Genomic DNA, 15,931 nt, shown 5'->3' on the forward strand with positions numbered 1-15,931 from the left:
GGTGGAAGTTTTGTCACATGCAAACCCCCAGATTTATCACTGTTTCAAGATACTTTTAAACAGAATTCAGTCTAGAAACATTATGGGAGAAATGTCTCTTTTGAAATTATGGAAAACACTTATAAAATAATTATATCATTATAATATAAAAATAAGAAACATGTGCCTCAAATGGAATCGTTCATAAGCAGAGAAAGGCAGTGAAAAGGGTGGCTGAGTTATCTGAAGGGTGTGTGGCAGGAACAGGGTTTAGTGATGCCTGTTGCTGATTTCCTAAGCAGAGAAGGGATCAGTCTCCACTAACAGACCACTTAAAATAACCAAGAGAGATTCAGTTTATTTACAGTTTTGCAAGAGTCTGAACATCAGTATGTGATTTTTAATACATGGTAATATTTTGACGAATATAGTATTTTGTGAAATTTTGAACATTAACTTTGAAAAATAAGGGACTGACTGGGAAGCATGGTCTGTGAATTACTTCACACAGATGTTTCTTTCAGTCACTATTAGTCGCTTTTCCCTCTTTTATCATAAATACATAAGAGGATCCTTCATGGGAGGAAGTTCTTGCGTGATTTCAGAAAAATTTTAAATTCAGTGCCTGTGGATCCACTCATTTAAGAGTCTGCATTGAGAGCATATGTGACGCCTTGTGCTTGGTGCTGGAACAGAGCGGGAAGGAGCCTACATTACCTTTGGCCCAGGAGTCCAGATCTGTGGGCACTTCAGAGTTAGACTTGTCCACTGAGACACACAAACTAGCTGTTTTTGATCTACTCGCATTCTAACTGCTCACTGCTGTCTTTTCACTGGTGTCTGTGCCAGAAAAGGTGCCTGAATCTCTCCCTGGCGATAATGGTACAGCAAGAATTCAGCTTGAATTTTCAAACAATCTTATTCCAGTGATATGTGTGTTTGTGCATATCTTGATTTCACATTCTAGTAAAAATCTGGCATATCATTTGACAGATTTTACAACCCCAAAGCAGACAAAATAAGCCAATATGAAGCCAACTAATCCAATTCCTGGATGTTTGTCTGCCCTACAAAGGGCACCATCTCTTCACACTATGCAACCGACCTGCCTAACCTGAGTAGCATCATAATATACGAGGCAGGGACTACAATAAAAACAGACTTGACCCAGGTCTAGGTTCTCAGAACTTTCACACATCATAAGCTCTGTAAATGCAAGCCTCTTAACCTGTAAAATAGAACAATATGACTTCATCTTTTCCAAAAGCCTACTGTGAGAGGCAGATAAGAAGGTAACACAAATGTTAGACCTTATTTATTATTTTGCTCCCACTGGCTTTTAAAATCCAGTCCATGATCTTTTTTCACTTTTAAGAACATTGATACTTAAACCAGTTCTCCTCCCTTCACCTGGATTCACTGTTCACGCTGAAGAGAAAGTACCTACAGCAGAATTCTTAAGAAGTTGGCCCTGATAACTTACCGTTTCCTCATTTTCCTCCTTTAAGCCAACTTCTTGGACCATCTTCTATATTGAAGAAACCTCGAGTCCTTATCCCAACCTACACTTACTCCTACATCTCTTTCAAATACACTTTCCCCAGGATATGACGTGAAATGACTGGAGACATATCACTTTTCAGACAACAAAACAAACGTTGGATTTTTTTGAATGGTCACAATTGCTGCACATTTGAGGTATGTATTTTATTATAGTCCCTGTGTCAGAAAATTATTTTTACACTTAATAAGAAGGGGGATTTTATAAGAAGTATAAAATCTGTTGTACAGCACAAGCTAGAAATACATTGGCCCACGTAAATAGCTACAAATATGAGATGTGGCTGGGTGTGGAAGGGTGAGTAGTGGGGATAAAGGGTAGAGGTTCTGTGTGGGAAGAAATCTCTTTTCTTATTTTTAACCTAAATTATTGTAACTTAGTAATTTTTTAAATTTATAAGCAGTCTGTCAATCTTATAAAGAATCTAAAAGCATTCTTGGTCATGATAAAAATAGAAAATCACATCTGGCCACCTCCATTGTGAAGTGAGGATAGTAGCCAAGAAAAGGGGATCCATGCCAGCCCCTGTGGGTCAGGAGACTCCAGAGAGCCTGACCACACAGATATGCACCTCCAGTGTCTGCTAGACAACTGAGGAAGACAAAATATTCAGGATTAGCATGATTTTTGCTTGAAGGTTCCAAGTGGAAGAGATAGACTACATAAAAAAATAATGGTGTTCTAAAAGTCACAGTTGACTTCAGAAATTCATAGCAGTCCCTATATTCATAGCCTTTGCCAATATGTCAAGGCTGTGCTTTCATTTAGAGCACTTCAGAAACTCATTATTGACAGGATCAATTGATGTGGGCAATACAGTGAAGAGAGAAAGAGAATATGGAAAAGGTTGGTCTAGAAGAGACATATCTTTCTGTCCACATTCCGCTGGTGAGAGAGGCGGCCCTGGGAAATCTGGTTGCTGGTGAACAGCTGCTTTCCAGAGACAATTTCACAAGAAAGGGGAAGCACATGTTTGATGATTAGTCATCTCCGCCACAGCTAAATCTCTAGATTTAAAATGTTTGGGTAAACAACTAGTATAGAATTTTCAAACTGAATTGTGTGTGATCTTGAATAAAAACATTTCCTTGAGTGATTTTTATGATAAATGTAAAGTTAGTAATCTCATTTTAAATGGATGAATGGTAGGGCCCAGATTCTAATGTAATCTTTGATTACATTGCTAATCAAAGTAAGATTCTTGCATTAGGTGCGTCATGGACAGCTTCCCAGGTAGTGCAAGCGGTAAAGAACCTGTCTCCTAATGCAGGAGACGTAAGAGAGGCAGGTTGGATCCCTAGGTCAGGAAGATCTGGAGGAGGGCGTGGCAACCCACTCCAGTATTCTTGCCTGGAGAATCCCATGGACAGAAGAGCCTGGTGGGCTATAGTCCCTAAGGCCACAAAGAGTCGGACACGACTGAAGCAAATTAGCACCAAAGCACACGCCTTATGGACAGTTTTAGAGGAGGAGTTGTATTTGTGAGCTAGCTGAGACTGTGTCATCTTTGGTCTCGGCCAGGTTTTATCCTAAGTTGCTGATTCTCCTTTTGTGGCCAATGAGTTCTCATGACAGCCACCAATCTCGCTTGTCCAATATTTTTCTCTATTGAAAATTTCCTTATGCTACCTAGTGAGTGAAGATTACTGCTGCCTAAGAAAACAAGTCTCCCAGGAGATGAACAATCATAAGATGTACAGAAATCGGAGGAAGTTGGGAGGCAAGGTAGAATCCAGACAGTTTAAAATAGTATGCCAGGTTTTATATGTTTGGTTTTAGTTACTATTACCACTAATAACCATATCATCAAACCGCGTAAACCTAAAAACGTCATATGGTAAAATCACTCAGTTTTCACTTAAATGACAAATGGAAGAGTTTATGTGCACACTGAAAACCCACAAGTGGTGTGGAAGGAGTAAGTCAAAGGATACATACTTATTTTCCTACGTGTCCTTTTTTTGGCTAAATAAAATTTTTACTATAAAAATAATTTATATAAGGATTAGAAAAAAAGTCTTGTAACTTGCTCTCATGTTAGGGGAAGATTTGAATTTCAAAAAGGTAATGAGATAGTAGTAGTAGTCAAGGTTACAGAGGCCAGAGGATGGACATCTGAATGGGAGCAGGGCTGGCTGGCACTTCTACGTAAAGAAACATGTGTAGAACACCTCTCATATTTATGAGGAGTCATGATTATTACTGTTACAAAAGACACAGCATTTTGCTTACAGTATGAATTCAGTTTATGGGTCCTACTCTGAATGCAGAGGCATAAGCTATCAAACCACAATAGATTTACTGAGCTGATAAATGAGGGAAAAAAAGCTTGTTTTAAAATACTTAACCTTGATTCAGGATTTCAGATTATACTTCAGTAAAAACAATTATTTTAGCAAGAAACTTTTCCTTCAACATTCAGTAAGTATTTTGTAATACATATATATAAAGATTAACTTTAAATTTATTGTATATTTTTATTCTATCTAGGGATACATTTTGGCATCTATAAAAAAGATGTGAATTCAAATTTAAATATTTTGTTGCCAGGAATGTCAGTAACTTCACTGAATAAAAGAGGCTACCATAACTTTATTAAACCTTCAGTGTTTGGTAAATTCCAAATAAATCAGACTAAAAGCAGTGATCACATTTCAGCATTCTACCTTATGACAGTATAAAATATTCCACAAATCAAAATTTTGGATAAAGGATATTTTCTGATGAGAAAACAAGTAGAAATTCAAAAGCAAATTAGTTTGAAAAATATTTTATACACAATCATAATAAAACTTTAGAACAAAAATCAAGCTATTTTTATTTAGAAAGTATGGTTATAAAAATTAAATATTCTTACATACTCCCTATGGATATCTTTCAATTATTTCAAATGTAAGAGTTTGTGTCTGGTTAACAATTTAGAAAGGATATATTTATTTACAACTATGTAGTCATATTCAGCAGAAAATGGCAGCTAAATATGAAGACTCATTAAAAAAAAAGCTATATTTTTTCCACAGCTCATTTTAGTTTTTGGTTTTATTCTGGTGCATGGTCAAACATCCTAAATCAATGTTAGGGTATTAAGTTCCCAGAGCTGCTATAACAAAATTCCACAAACTAGGTGGATTAAAGAGACATTTACTGCCCAAGAATCTGAAGGCTAGAAGTCCAAGATGAAGATGTGGGCAAGATTGGTTTCTTCTGAGGACTCTGGGGGAAAGATCTATTTCAGGCTTTTCTCCTTGGCCATCTTCATGTTCATACAGCTTTGCCCTGTATGTTAGTCCATCTCCAAACTGCCCTTTACAAGGAAACCAGCCATATTGGATTGTGGCCCGTAATCACTTAACTTGGTAAAGACCCTATTTCTAAATAAGGTCACATTCTATGGTACTAAGGTATAATGTGGGGTCAGGAAACACAATTTGACCTGAAACAACCCTAAATCTCAGTAATTAGGTTTGCTTTGAGCTGCCATACTACTAAAATTTGATTAGCATTTGAGAGTAACCATTCTAGTCATGTACTATAAATTGTGTAACACTGATACCAGCCAAGGTTCTTGGCCTTCCCAATCAATAGAGGCCAGACCAGAAATTCAGGCAAGTCTTTATTGGGTCCCCCGCTACAGCAAGAGCGAGCAAGAAAAAACAACAGGTTCCCTTGCTTTCTTGCTCCCTGAGGTTGGGGGGCAAGCTTGTTCCTTATATGGGGTGAGGGTAGGGGTGTGTCCAGGGTTTGGTCCAGAGGGGAAGCTTAAGTGGTTTGCCCACCCTTTAGGTGGTATTGTGTGCAGGGGGCATGCACGGTACTCTGTTCATTCAAAAGTAGCAGTGTTGGATTTTTTTCTCTCTTTGCATCTTTTGTCCAGAATTTGCACCAACTGCACATGCATGCAGCTATTTTTAATCCCATACAGTTTCTTTGTATTTTGTTGTGCAAGGAGAGATGTATCCAGGTGCAAGCAATGCAGTACTGCAGAAAAGGGTTTCAGATTCCAATCTGTCTCAGCATTTGAATAAATTCTTTAATTCCTCTGCCTATCATGATCTCCCATATCAGATCATCATACATTCACATCAGTGTTATTTCATTATTAAGTGAGTTGTATATCCCATCTCAATAATTGACAAATAGCTCTTAGAGATATTACATTGCCAAATGGATAATAACCATGAATTTTTTATTTTCCCACTTCTAAGAGACTATTTGGTGTCTAGGGTATATTTTTATTATATAAACTGATAGGATCAACATAGTATTCTAACTCATAGAGTTTCTAGACCAATTGCTACTTTGTATCTTGTCTTTAAGAGTTTTGTGTAACAAAGAGTATTAATCCAGCATGCTTGCTTACCTGAAAACTTCCTTAATTTCACAAGAAAACCCCATCACCCAATAACTCCTCCCACTAATTGGTCTTAATACTATCCTGTCTTCTGAATCTGTGTTTTAATAGTTCAGCAGCACTTTTTGTTCATAATGAGGAGAGTGTTTGTATTTTTCATTATAATGTATTTCCAAACCACTGTCTGCTCATCCTCAAAGTCATCTGTTCACTTTGCAGGAGGCAGTCTCTGGGTATTTAATCTAAGTAGAGTGATAAGACAGGATTGTGATACCTAGAAATGAAGCAGATGAGTGTGTTCAGAGAGAGGATACCGATACTTTCAACAAAACACATTAATGAATTCTCTGTGGATTCCACAATACTGTTTTCTAAAAGTAGATGTAATATTCTAAGTCTCAATAGAAACTCTGAAAGTCTAAATTACATTGAAATTATGATGATTGTATTGATTCTGAAGATTGTTTTGGGCACTATGGATATTTTAACAGTGTTAATTCTTCTAATCCATGATTATAGGATATCTTTCCATGTATTTATATCATCTTTAATTTCTTTCATCAATTTCATATAGTTTTCAGTTTACATATCACTATTAGTATATAGTAATGCATATATTGAATATTTTGATTTTGTATCCTGCAACCTTATCAGTTCAAGTATTAATTCTAACAGCTTTTGGTGGATTCTTTAGGGTTTTCTATACATAGTGTCATGTCATCTGCGAATAGTGATGGTTTTACTTTTCTTATTTAAACACTCCTCATTTCTTTTTTTAGCTAATTTCTCTGAATAAGACTTTAAGTAATACTACGTTGAGTAAAAATGGCAAGAATAGGCATCCTTATCTTGTTACTAATCTTAAAGGAAAAGTATTAACTCTTAAAAATTGAGTATGATGTCAGCTGTGGGCTCCAAATGATTTCTTTTGCATAGAAATTAAATACTACTATATTAGATATCTAGCATACTTTTATGAAGTGAAACTTGTTATGCTGTGTAGTTTATGCCTAGCTTGAGTGACAACCAAATTCCTCATTGTTTCACTCGCCAAATATTCCTCTTTGACTTAGATTCTTATTAACTCAGAGGTGGAAACTTTGTTCTAGCTTGTCAATGCAGTGTGTACCTTTTTTAAAAAACTGTATGTGATGATGGGGCAGCCCCATCCTTGGGGTCACTTTATTTTCAGTTAAAACTATCCAAAATTTTCATTAAGTTTCGGAATTTCATATAATATCAATCTAAGAGGTCTGTCATTTAAAAGCCTTCTGGAATAGATGATAATACTGTTGTACACCAAAAAAAATTTTCAGAATATGAAATGAAAAGACAAAAATAGAAGGGAATATTTCACCTATACTCAAACAAGAACATTTCACAACTCATAAAATGCTTCAAATAAAGTGAGAAAGGTATAATCTGGTCTAAATAGAAATTTTGAAAATATGGCATAATATAGTTGGAAGTAAAGCAAGAAATGTCCCAGTACTATTCTCTGACATGTAGGCACAAGCCCTGGAGATTATACAGACAAGAAATCCCCAAGTTGGAGAACATTTTCCCACTGCCACAGATTGTCAGTGGGGTGGAGGTGGAGGGGAGCCTGTGCATTGCCAGTATTTTTCCACTAACCTCACTTATTAACTCACAGGTGTTAGGTGTGGAGGTGAGTGAATTGTGTAAGATGGAAAAGAATATTCCCAAAGCCAACTTTGCAGTTTCAGAACAAAGATAACTTTGGGAGAAAAGTGTACTGATCTAGGAACCAATAATGTCAATTAAACATTTTCTTCAATTAAACTATTTCATAAATGGTATTCCCACCAAAGTGCTGGTTCAGAAGCAAAATTATGTTATAAGTTGCAAACACAAAAGTCTCAAGCAACAAGAAAAATCACGCAAACAAACGAAACAGAATAAAACAAAAACTCAGATCGTAGCTGCCTTGGGTGTCCTATTAACACTGTTGACTGACAAATAAAACATGATCTATTTATGTCTCACTCTCAAGCTCAAAGGAAAGGTTCATACAATGCACAAGTTAAACAAATAACAAAGTCAAGGAAATTACAACTATATTATTCTGGAGCAAATAAGTGGAGAAATAACCATTTATTCTAAAACATACACATAGAAAAATATTGTTTTCTAAAACTTTGTCAAAAAGACTTCAGGTACATATTACAAAAGGTGCATAGAATGTCAGAAATGGGAAACAATATTTGAAAATTGCAATATATAACAAAGAATTAAATAATATGTGTCTTTACTTTCAAGGCATTTGCGAATGCACTAACTCTATGAAACATACTGAAACATGAGTTAATAAAGCATTAAGGTGATTTTTTACTTGATTATCTTATTTTTTCAGTTGGAAGATATTGCTTTACAATGTTTTGGTGGTCTTTGCCATATATAAACATGAATCAGTCATAATTATTTATATATATACACACACACACACACAATATTTATATCCTCTTTCTTGGGGCTTTCCAGGTGACTCAATTGTAAAGAAGCCATGTGTCAAGCAAGAGATACAGGTTCAACTCGTGGGTTGAGAAGATCCTCTGGAGAAGGAAATGGCAATTTACTCCAGTATTCTTAGCTGGGAAATCCCATGGACAGAGGATCCTGGCAGGCTACAGTCCATGGGGTCACAGAGTCGGACACAACTCATTGGCTAAACAACAGCAGTAGCCCTCTTTCTTGAGCTTTTCTTCCCTGCATTAGGCAAAACAAAGAAAAACTATGGACAAAAATAATACTAATGAGATTTTATAATTTAATTAGAACTACTTATATACAGAAGACTCTAATAATGGTATGTAAAAGTAACTTCAGAAAAATTATACAAAATGAAGACATGGGCAAAGAGATAAAAATCATTATGGATAGGTGTAAAGATAGATATTGGGGATCCAAAATACGGTATTCTTTGAAAAATGACTAGGATAAACTGACCAGGAGAAAACCCTCATGGTTATAATAGAGGGCTTCCACGTAAATATGACATGGTAGCCTCGTGTTTCTATCCTCCCTTACATAAAACTGAACCTAAATCATATTACAGTAATGAAAAGTGGTAATGAACGTCCATATGGACAAAAGAATTTGAATTGGGACACAAGTGATAAAAGATTCCAATGAAGTTTGGGAAGAAGGAAAGCTAATGAATTACAGTGTTCTGCCGTGGAACGTGCTACTGAAGAGAGGTTCAGAACTGGGCCAAACCACGAAGTCAAAAATAAAGTCCTTGCTTCCGGCATCCGAAGACCACCCACACTTTTGATGACTCACTAGAAGGAATATCAGGACTCAAGATATAATTGTACTCATAGTGAAGATTTATTACAGTGATATGAGAAGGACCAGTAGGAAACTCATAGGTGGAGTCTGGAGGAATAAATGCACAGGTTTCGTACATTCAATCCTCTGTCACACAGAGCACACGTTCCTGCCATTGGGGAAAATGCAGCAACATGTATGTTTCTGCCCAGGGAAGCCTGTTTAAGACTAACAGTTTAGGGTTTTTACTGAGGGCCGGTCATGTAAGCAAGTTGTGCCTAGCAACTATGAAAAGCAGGAATTCAACATAAATCACAGTGTTGTACAAACAGAGGAGACACAGCAAACCTTAGCACTTAGGGACAAGGGAATATTTTAAAGGCCAAGGTACCAGATGCCAGCCAAGGCCCAACCTTGCAAGCAGGCCCTTCTAAAGACAGGCGCCTCTGCCTGCTGTGTAACGTCTGCCCAGTTCCATCTCAACTTTTACAAAATTACTTTCTCTTCCTCCACTCCTTTGACAAATAAGAGAGGCTTATTCCCTGAAGAAATTGAACCAGAAGGTTTTAAACTGGGGATACACACCTTATGGGGCACAAAAATGAGGCATAGGATGAAATGCAAGGAGAGTAGGCTAAAAAAAAAAAGTGAAAGCATTAGTCACTAAGCCATGTCTGACTCTTTGTGATCCCATGGATGGTAACCCACCAGGTTCCTCTGTCCATGGGGATTCTCCAGGAAAGATTATTGGAGTGGATTGCCATGCCCTCCTCCAGGGGATCTTCCCGACTCAGGGATTGAATCCACATCTCTAAGTCTCCTGCATTGACAGACGGGTTCTTTACCACTAGCGCCACCTAGGAAGCCCGCGTTGCAGGCACATTCTTTACTGTCTGAGCCACCAGGGAAACCCTATGGAGTTCTTGGGCCACCACTCCTAGAAGGTGAAAGATTCTACTCTAGAGAATGATTCCTCAAGAAAATTATCCTGTACTTCAGGTAAAGATTTTCCAATGAAAGAATTTTTAATATATTTAAATACATTTCTCTCAATTAAATGGCTAAGCTAATTTAGTACACACCTAAGCTGGTTCGTCAAGGATCTCTTGTCTACAAACTGCCTCTTCCACCATCAGTATGGTTTAGATGGAAATGCTTCTTTCAGTCAGTGTGACCTTGTCCCTTGGACCAATCTGATTTATTTTCTGTGCCCAACTTGAGTTGAATCCTTTTCTAGGATATTTCAATTCAGCCCTAGGGAAATATCTTGAGGTCATTCTCTTCCTGGTGTCTTAAATGATGAGGTGTAAAATTTGGAAACCATTGGCAACCACATGTTCTGCCATGTGGAGAAGTGTGCTCTGCAACGGAAGAGAATAATGTTCAACAACAGACAGGAATGGTGGCGTCTGAGTACCTAGCATGGAATGTGCCTCATAGCCAACTTGCCCTTCCTGGGGCTTTGTAGTCAACATTTTCCTGAGTTCTATAAGCCAACCCATTTGCCTTTATTCATATGCTGTTTAGGGCTGGCTTTCAGTCATTTGCAAATAAAAGTGTTATTACTAAACATATGACGATAATAAATCATTCCTGTTAGGTGAATTTTTAAGCTTATTTTTAGTTTTATGCATTCCTCTGGAACCCAATGACATTTTACCAATATTTTCTTCTGATTCAGTCATTTCATCTGTAAAGTAAAAGGGCTTCACACTGGTTTTTCAATGCTGAGTGGGCACTAGGAGTCACCTGGAAAGTTTCTGTGTGTGTGTGCATGTGTTTAATGTCCAGACTCTACTTTGCATACTTTCCTTTTCTTCTTCAAAGGCTGCAATTTATTAATCTATGGCTCAACTTGAATATTTATGCAATATGTTAAGCTAACCTGAGAGATATTTTTGGTGGTGAAAGGTTTAAGAGAAATTTAATTGACATTATGCTATGCTGTGCTATGCTTAGTTGCTCAGTTGTGTTTGACTCTTTGCAACCCCATGGCCTGTAGCCCACCAGGCTCCCCTGTCCATGGGGATTCTCCAGACAAGAATACTGGAGTGAGTTGCCATGCCTTCCTCCAGGAATTGACATTATATAATATAATATAAATCTAATCTACTTATGAATATTCCAAAAGAAGCTAGTTAAGTGTCAGATTTGCTGTGGTTGTTATCTTTTACTCTAACAGCAGAAAAATGACAAAAATATCTGAGGCAAAGAGAACATTTATCTGAAAGTTTTGGGGCTGTGTGTATTTAAAAATTCAGAATTTTATAACTTTTAGACACATAGCATGGAGTATGAATCCTTCCTATATAAAATCCCCAGCAGATCTAGGAAAGCAAAGGTAATCAAGAATATTAATATTTTTTACAATGCAACAGTCACTCTAAGTAAATAATAAATTTAAATTTAATTAATAAATTAAATAAATATTAAGTTAACATCTCAAGATTTCAAGATTTGGGAGGAAAATAATCCAAAATCATGTTGACAACATCCATCCATCCATCCATCCATGTAAACTGTCTTCTACCCAGAAGTAATAAAGAATATACCAGAAAAGCAATGGTGTCAGAGAAAAGTGTGGCTTTTCAACCACCACCAGTTAAATGTTTATTTGAAAGTGAAAGTGAAGTCTCTCAGTCATGTTCAACTCTTTGTGACCCCATGGACTATAGCCTACCATGCTTTTCTGTCCATGGGATTTTCCAGCCAAGAGTACCAGAGTGGGTTGCCATTCCTTCTCCAGGGGATCTTCCTGACCCAGGGATCAAACCCAGGTCTCCTGCATTGCAGGCAGACGCTTTACCCTCTGAGCCACGAGGGAAGCCCAATGTTTATTTGGCAGCACTAATATTGATTTAGAGGAAGCTCCCCAGGTGGCACAGTGGGAAAGAATCCTTCTGCCAATGCAAAGATTCAGTAGATTCAGGTTTGATCCCTGGGTCAGGAAGATCCTCTGGAAAAGGAAATGGCAACTCACTCCAGTATTGTTGCCTGGAGAATCCCATGGACAGAGGGCCACAGTCCATGGGGCTGCAAAGAGTCAGACACGACTGAGCACACACACACACCACACAGAGCCATGTGTTGTCGGCAGTGCTGAGAGACAATCGCTCCTGAGTTAACACCTTTAAATATTTACCATGAACAATGAAAATTTAATGATAAATCATTACTGGATAAAATTTCAGATTTCCTCTTTTGCCCAGAGGCTCCTTCCGTGATGGTGATCTTTAACCTTAGTTTAAACTAGATGTTGATTTTAAGACCCAAATTTTCAACATCTGCCCAAAATGTGTACTTTGTTACCTCATTAAACAATTTGATCTGTAAAACTGTTCCTCCTTCATTTAAAAAACATTATCTTGACTACAAAAACAAAATAAGAATGAATTAAATATTACTTGATCTTTAATGATTTTTATTTTTCAAAAGCAGGATGTTATAGTGTTGTATGTTTTTTAAATCAACTTTCCTTTAGCTAATTAAGAAGACAGGAGAATCACTGAATTTCAAAGCCTGGAACACTTTTACGTATTCAATCCAAATTCATATTATATGTGAGAAAACCAGAGGATAAAGCAGCTAGATGATTTGCCCAAACAAGTTTCTATCATTGTTATAGAAGTTTTCTCCAGCTTATTTTTCTCAGTAAACCCACTTAAAGTAAATCAAGAATTTTTCATGATAAAACATAGCAGAAGCTTTGTTCCTAACTTCCATACATTTTTGCAAACCAAAGAAAGGTAATTCTTTTCACAATTTTTCTTCAATAAAGTATTTTTATCAAATAATTATAAAAAATATGCAGTTTTCCTGAAAAAAAAAAAAATGATTTCTCAGGTGATACTTTCACTCTGTTTCGTACAAAATGAAATTAAGAAAAAAAGCAGTTGAAGAAATGATTTGATGTTTGAAGTTTAAATGCTATAAACAAAATAGCTCATAAAAAAATTTTAGTTCCTTTTTTCCCAAAATGAACCTAAAGGGTTTGCACAGTTTGAATGTGACATATAATTCAGTAGAGTATGAATAACAAGCCAAATTACATTTACTGTTCCTTTTCTTGAAATCTAATTGAGATAATTTGAACCATCATCACACTAAACACCCCTGATGAAAGCTTTTTGAGCGGTGAACACTACTTGACTTTCGTTTTGATAAAGCAATGTGCCTGCATTCAAATTTTATAGTAACCCAATCCAGTTTCAGCATTTTTTCCAGAAAGGCTTTTACACACTATATTTTTCTATAAAATATAAACTACAAGTCATGTATTCACCTTCCTAAACTTCATTTCCTCCTTTTCCTGCTACTTCATTTCTCAGACAGAGAAAATAAAATAAAACTGATGTGACACATTTTATATTAACCTCAGCTATGTCTGCAAGAATATAGTGATGTGATTTTTGTTTTGAGGTTTCTTTTTTTCCTTTTGGAATGTGGAATCTTAGTTCATGCCTCAATTTTGTCCAGACTTAAATGCCCCTCCTCTATTTTATATGTCTTGAAGGACCCACAGAGTCTGAGAATGTGATGGAGGAGGCTTCTGTGTCTGGGAATGTGACGGGGGAACCGATTATGTCTATTTTTAAATGTTCAAAATTCTTGTAGTAGCTGAAACCTGGAAACTAGACGTGAATTATCTCATTGTTGGCCCTCACCTAACACCCACTTATCCTTTCCCACATGTGGTCGCCTGGAGGTTTCTCCTGCCATTGCCGTGTTTCCTGCAGTGTCGTCAGAAGCCACCATCACTTCCTCATTCATTCCTCAACCACGCGCCACCACAGCACTCTGACTAAATGATAACCCAGCGGCTGGAAAGAGTTAGGATAGCTTACTAAAGGCCAAACTCAAATTCCATTGAGTAAAGTAATTGGATGGTATCTCTGTGAGTTTGAATAGTTAAATAACATCCACAGGAATGGAGACTAACATCCAATAAGACAGACAAAGAAACTGGAGCCACACACTCTTGGGAGACAACTTGAGCTTTTGTCCCTTTAAATAACATTGCTATACAAGAAATAAGCTGAATATGTTACAACCATTCCATTTCCAGATGTATTCCTGATAGGATATTCATCCAAGATTCAGTTTGACTGAAAATATTCAGTTTAACTGAATAAGCACAAATTCAATACTTGCTTATTGAGTACTTCCTACAAAAGAGGCTCTGTGTTTTCTACCTCTTCTCTGTCAGTCTCTGTAATAAGAAATGTGTACGATGCATTCTCGTTTCTTGACGGACTCATAGTTTAATAGAAAAGACAGATACTGACAACAGTATGAGAAAAGGGCTGAACTGGAAATGCAGCCAGAATGAGCTTGGACCCCAGTGAAGGGACACCATTTCAGCCTGAAGATTAAAGTGAATACTTTCCAGAGAGAGAGGCTTGGCAGATGAGAGTGGGTGGATGACAAAAGGGATTGGAGATGAGAGGAGGAGGTTTTAGACAAAGTTAACACAGATGAAGGCATGTGATAAAGCACAGTACTTCAGGCAGACACAAATTGTTTGTTGTCCTGGGAACACATAAGAAACCGTGAGATGATACAGGCTGGAGAGATAATGTCCTGGGATAACATCATGAAGGGACTCATCTTCTCAGTCTACACAATGTGCATTTTATCTACAGGTGATGAGGAGCCTCTGAGTCAGTAAATGATTTAACCAGGAGAAAGAAGAGATTTTTCATTAAAAACAAAAATTCTGGAAGCAGTGTGGATGCTGAATTATAGCTGTAAACTAAAGTACTAGTCATGGAAATAAGAAAGAAATTTGGAAGTTGTTTGGAAGTTCTCTATCAGTCTTGATACAAGGTATTTGGGAAAAGAAGCAAGTTAGGAAGGGAAATAATATGAGAGGAATAATAGCAATAATATGAGGGGAATAACAGGTTAGGGAGGGTTTTGATGAAGGCAAGTTTGAGGTACCTGAGAGACTTCGGGGGGCAAGTGGCAGCAACTGTACATGTATACACCAATAATGCAGCTCAGGCAAGAGTTTGGGGCTAGAAAATGATATAATGAGTTGCTGCACAAAGCTCACGTGTCACAAAAGCATTCAAAAGGTAAACAAAGCCCAGGTATGTGAGAAGATAACCGAGGGACGCTCCTTCCCTGAGACTTACGGGAACAAGCAATGGGACATGGAGAAAACATTAGAGGTGAACTACAGCGGTTATTTAGGACACAATTTGTCTTTCCTAGGAGACAGAGTCATCGGAGAAGGCAATGGTAACCCACTCCAGTACTCTTGCCTGGAAAATCCCATGGACGGAGGAGCCTGGTAGGCTGCAGTTCATGAGGTCGCTGAGAGTCGGACACGACTGAGCGACTTCACTTTCACGTTTCACTTTCATGCATTGGAGAAGGAAATGGCAACCTACTCCAGTGTTCTTGCCTGGAGAATCCCAGGGACGGGGAGCCTGCTGGGAGGCCGTCTATGGGGTCGCACAGAGTCGGACACGACTGAAGCGACTTAGCAGCAGCAGCAGGAGACAGTATCACAGAAAGCTTCACATAGAAGGAGTGGTGCATAGAAAAGGTCTTAAATATATTTAAATGTGAATTCAATAAAGAAGAAGGCACTGTAACACAGAGTTTAAAGTTTCATATAGCAAGACTCTCAATAGTTCAGTGGTGCTAAAACACAGACCAGTGTGTGTTAGTTGCTTAGTCGTGTTTGACTCTGCGACCGCATGGACTGTAACCCGCCAGGCTCCTCTGTCCATGGAATTCTC

Source organism: Bos indicus, chromosome 9 (assembly GCF_029378745.1).
Source record: "Bos indicus isolate NIAB-ARS_2022 breed Sahiwal x Tharparkar chromosome 9, NIAB-ARS_B.indTharparkar_mat_pri_1.0, whole genome shotgun sequence".
Taxonomy (NCBI): Eukaryota; Metazoa; Chordata; class Mammalia; order Artiodactyla; family Bovidae; genus Bos; species Bos indicus.